Genomic DNA, 5,530 nt, shown 5'->3' on the forward strand with positions numbered 1-5,530 from the left:
TCTTAAATCACCAAAGACCGATCTGCCTCCTTCCACCTGTTTGTATTCAGCTTTTTCTGTTCAGAAAGGAAATAACCATCCCTGAACAAGCAACTACAGAGTACATAAGAGCATCACAAAGTAATTATGAGTTTATGACATCATCTTAATATTACTAGGGAGAGACTGAAAGACCCAGGAGAAACTCCAGATTTCCCTTTTGGGAAAACGTTAATGGATGCTTACAATCTGTTTTCCTTTGTTTGGATGTTACAACCAATAATACACTTTTATGTCTATAAATAAAGACTAAAGTTGAATAAATCCAACAAGCTCCTGAGCCTGCGGCTCTGAAACTTGATTCACATTCACAGTAAAGATTTATGAGTCACTCACAGAGAATAAGTTGAAACTGCAAGATTTGGGGTGAAATTATTCAAAAGGGTGATTATTTTTGGAATGATTATGCATGCACACCTGATCAGGGTGTCACCTGGGCCCCCTTGTCCTACATGATGAAATGTGGCAATTTTTCTGCATTTCTCTTTGCTTGCAGAAAAGAAGAGCATGTAAAAGCAATCAAACTGTTTATTTTTGCATCAGACCATCTTGTGGAAATATTTTCCCTTTCAATTAGATCATAGGACACGTTATTTAAGCTATTCACATGAATATACTCAATTTACTGATGCCTGCAAAGCAAAGAAATAAAACTGATTGCTGTTCCTCGTGTGTGGGTGTGTCTCTGTATCTTTAGATGTATGTATGTATATGTGAACCAAAATGCCTCGTATGGGATGCTAAGTTAAGCACTCATACTCTGGGAGAAGCAGGCCCTGGTAGCTGTCCCTGCTGGGTGCACCACGGGAAGAGGAACTGGCTTCTTTCCTTTCTTTCCCTTCTCTCAATTCGCCTTCATCTTCACCCAGCAGGTTTGCAACTATTAAGTGTAGGAACCACATGTACCACCAGATGAGGCCATCGATTGTGAGGAAGACAGAAGGCATCTGTCCCTAGGTAAGGCCATTTGCCTGAGTCCCTCTCTTGCTTTTGACACCTAGATAGCAGTTTGTTTGTTTGTTTCAAATTATTTGTCTAAATTAAATCAGTTTTGTAAAGTATAAATGAAACAAGTTAGAAAATATACTCAGGTTTGTATTTTCTCTGTGCCTAGAGAATGAGATCACTCCACAGCCATCTGAAAGGTTTTCAGGAGCCTCCCTTTATAAAATTTTTGTGGCAAGCTCTCAGAAACTTCATTGTTAGTCACTTCGCTCTCTCCATGTTCTTCCTGATAAGATGTTTTTCTCCTGCACAACATATGTTTCTCCCTTTTTAGTCCTGAAACTTTTTTGCTTTGTTCAGGCAATTCAAAATTGATACAAACTTTTTCCTTGATCTCATAATGATTTGGCCTGAAACAAATCTCCTGAACTTGGGCAGGCGCAGGTCAAGCTCCAGATTTGGTACTGAGTGCTTTTCTCTGAAACTGGCTGAACGCAAGTTTGGGACGCTCCTCTCCTCTCAGCACAGACTTAAACAGAAAGCGGCACCTCTCCTCCCAGCTTCTGCCTCCTTTCCAGAGAGTCTCTACACTGGACCAAGTTTATAAACTTCATGACTATGCTGGCAAAACTGCAGTGATGTGGGAGCCAGGCAGATAGTCACCGTTTTCCAAATGGCTGCTATTGCAGAAAGGCAGGCTGTGCTCTGTGGCTACGCGGTAACCCTGACAAGTAACCCCAGAAGCTCAGCCCACTCCTCCCAACCTTTCCGTTAAATTATCACCCGCGCCTTCTTTACCACTAAACCTGAGTGAACTCATTCTGGCAAGAAACAAAGGCTGATATAAGAAGGAATCAAAATCTTACCTCGAAAATGCCTTCAACCCAGATTTTGTCCGAGACGAGAACACAAATGCAGGCATACGTTTTTCAGAAGACACCTGTCTTTGTTACAGTCCTGGATCTGAATGTGTCCCGACTCAGGATCTGCCACGGCCAAGTCCTCTCTGCTCTGCAACGACAAGAGAGCTCCGAGTCAAACTCACTGGAAGGCCCACCTAAGCCTGAGATGTACGGCTGTTTGCGGCTACGCGCACCTTGAAGTTGTTACTCTTTGTTCACCAAGAAAATGAAATTTCAAGGAACCAAAAATATTTGCCATTTCAGGTAAAATTTGCTAAGTAACTTTGACTGAAAACAACTTAAAACATTCAGAAAACTCAAAATGTTTTGTTTGACATTTTGAGAAAGCAAAGATGTTTTGATTTTTCATTTCAAAATAACCTTTTATGCTTAGAAATTTGCCAACATTAAACAATAAAAGAAGGTTTTGGAATGAAAGAAAAACTTTTCATTCAGCTAAATAAAAATATCTGTCTTTCTGTTTCTCTGAGAAGATAAAGAGATTTTGTTATGGGTTTTCCCATGATGACAATTCTAAACCTCTTTTTTTTTTTTTTTTTTTTTTTTTCATTTTGACCAGTGAACCAGAAATATCAGTTATTTGTCCTCTGGTGTTCACAGTGGCATTTCCCTTTTCTATGAAACCACCTCCAGAAAAGGAAAGGTGGTTTACTCATCTTCCCTCACACTATCACTTCTGCCTGCCCTATCATTAATTCTGTTGAAATCCTTCTTACAGGACATTAAAATCAAGAGTGGATTTCAACCAAAATCTTCTCTCATGGTCCTTACGTCACCTCTGAACTCCTCCACCCTGCTCCTAACTTGTTCTCCAGCTCTCCCCATGGTCTTGTGATGGCTGCTCCTCACTTCGGCATGGCTCGTCTTGGGATGCAGACAAAAATGGGCTCCTTGTGTGTTGTCTTCTTTATGGTGCACTAATGCATGGCCAGTTATAATTTAGCCCAAGGGTAGCATCATGCAGTAAACCACACTACAGTAATTACTAGCTTCTGCAGTGTTATTTACGGGACTACCCTACTAGGGTTATTTTATAACATTGTTATAGATTAATAGTGATACCGCTGCCTTCAGTGTGCAGACTTTGCTATGGGTTAAGACCCATGGAGGCCTGTACCATTCAAGAGAGCCATGCAATAAAAATAAAAGAATCATTTCTAGTAAGTTCTGACTCTGATTAAAAAACAATCTTTATGAAATAGACGCTAATAAAATTGCTTTCCTAATTACCCAGAGCTAGTTCATTTCCCAGCAAATATAATAAAACAGAGTTACTTGGCTCTGATTCACAAAATCTGAACCCAAGCTCATTATTAAGGCTTTTAGCAGTGAAAAAGCATGTGTGCATAAGATGCTGTCCCGTCAAGCAGAATGCAAGAAATCTTTTGAAGTTAGACCTTTGAAGTCTCAAGTTATTGCTGCATTTTTTTAACGCAGGTATTTCAACAAGAGAAAATCTCTCTGTGTTATTTACACAGATGGAACAGGGCACCCTATTATACCATCATATTCAGTGGAGATTTCGGTTAGAAGCAGAAAGTCTTAATTTAAAGAAATATTTAGAGCTAGTACATAGCACTTCTTAATCTGTGGAACCATTACAAGGCTGCAAGACTTTTACATAATAGAATAGACCAGCCAGCGTCCCAAGGCTATTATTGCTATGACTTGTAACACACTGAAATCTCTTTCATCTGCCTAACCTGGGATTTTGATTATTGTAAATGCATGAATATCTTTGTTTAGGGGGTTATGTTTATGTTTTATTTATTTGTGCTTATGTTCTGCTTTCTTCAAAACTTTCTGTTTTTGCTAGATGCGCAGGTGTTCTACCAGGCTCTCCTGTTCTCCTCACTCTGCTAGGAGCACCTGCAACATCCTGAGCTTGATTCCCACAGTGACTGCAGGCTGGAGCTCCAGATTTCTAAGAATGCAGAGTGCTGGGACAGGACGGGGCAGGACACCAGCTTCTCCACTACAGGAAGCACATGGAGAGAGAGACCTGATAGGCACAAGCTACACTGGTGGAGGTGCAGACAGAGAACCTCAGTGGTACCAGGGTAAGAAGAGCTCAGAGGATCAGAGCTCCCAAATCATGCACAGGCCGCGGGCACTTCTGAAGGCATTATCTCTGCAAATCCATCCCATCCTCTCGCACTCCAAAGCAACAGTGCCTTTATTTGAGTTTGACTTTTTTAGGTGTTTACAAAGACCTGTTTTCTTCTCCATATCAAATACCTACGATGCACCCTGCCAGGAGAGGTATACTCCAGGTTCAAAACTCCTAGAATTTAAATGGTACAAACTCCTGGTTTGTACCCAGGTTCAAAACCTGGGTACAATCTAATATTACTGAAAGCATTTTAAAAGTATAAAGAGATCTTAGGAAGTCACCCTCTGCCTCTCTGCTTCATGTCAGGAGCATCTACACCTAAACCCTTCCCAACAGCTGCTTCCCGAGAACACTCCTCTACTTTCCAGACCGCAGCAAACCCTTTGAGCTGGCTGGTTAAGGTGGCCCCTGCAGCCCAGGGACACTCAGCAGCCTCCATCTCATGCCAGTAGGACGTGCCACCTGATTTCTCTGTGCCTTGTGGGTTTTTTTGGCACCCGTGTACTGTATCTGCCTGGTGTGGAGACAATCCCATTGCAGACCAAATGCCCATCCTGGCAGACAGACGGACACATTCCCCTGAGGACAGGAAAGAGGAGGGAAATTCCCCCCCGCAGACCTGTCCATAGGGCTGCTCCCCAGCTAACTTTTGGGCTACAGCTTGTGCTTTCAACAGAACACTCAGGATGTAAACCCATCCTATACTCATCCAGAGCCAGACCTCCATAAAATTAGCAATTCTAAAGACATTTCCATGCTATAAAAGTAACAGATTAGTACTTGTTTTGGTTTAAATTTGTCATACTATTTATATTTGAAGGAAAAAAAAAAAACGTTTAGAAAAAGCTCTCAACCTAAACCCTGTCTCACTGCTAAAGCGAGCTGCTTCTCCTTCAAATCAATGCGTCTCCAATGCCCTTGGAAGTGACTGCAGGACCAGGGCCTTCGGTAGCAATTCTCTTGGTGCTGCATGAGTCAGAAAAGAATCCAGCTGCCTCTGTAGAGCGCTATGGGTTCCACTAAGCTCCTTGGGGACAAAAAGCAGGAAAAGCTTCTTTCAATCAGTGGATTAAGCAGCTACGACTCAGAATTCACATCAGAGATGATCTGTGGAGTGAGAAGGTGCCGTTTTTACACAGTCCTTTCCTTAACCATAGCCACGCCGCAGCGCAGCTTGCTGCGGCTTGCGCACACCTCCTGTCCCCTCCTGCCGCTTGTGGTGGCATCTGCGATACTTCGGCTCCAGGGGATGTGCTAAGGATAAAGTTTCTATCTCAACTTCAGATTGCTTTGTTTTTTTGCGGTGGTAAGTTAGATCCTTAACATTATCTTAATGCACTTTTTATGGTTTAATTTCCCCTTTTGTGGTGCTGTTTTCCTCAATAAGACTCTTAAATTGAAATCAGATTTCCTCTGAAGGAGCCAGCCTGATTTTCTTCGAAAGCCCAGTACAATACAGTCATTCCGCTGAGACTGACAATTTTATTATGGTTGCATTTCCTTTTTGCCT

General features: G+C 42.0%; 1 long non-coding RNA gene across 2 annotated transcripts; it reads left to right on the top strand.

Annotated features, from left to right (window-relative positions):
* Positions 1-875: 875 nt before the first annotated feature.
* On the top strand, positions 876-4,851 carry LOC106016891 (uncharacterized). 2 transcript variants are annotated; one of them, XR_011807934.1, is made up of 4 exons: positions 876-996; positions 1,940-2,150; positions 2,626-2,800; positions 3,724-4,851. It is a non-coding gene; the product is annotated as an uncharacterized lncRNA (long non-coding RNA). The 2 variants fall into 2 exon arrangements; XR_002401813.4 differs by having other exon boundaries at positions 2,626-4,851.
* The last annotated feature ends 679 nt before the right edge of the window (positions 4,852-5,530 follow it).

Source organism: Anas platyrhynchos, chromosome 3 (assembly GCF_047663525.1).
Source record: "Anas platyrhynchos isolate ZD024472 breed Pekin duck chromosome 3, IASCAAS_PekinDuck_T2T, whole genome shotgun sequence".
Classification (NCBI taxonomy): domain Eukaryota; kingdom Metazoa; phylum Chordata; class Aves; order Anseriformes; family Anatidae; genus Anas; species Anas platyrhynchos.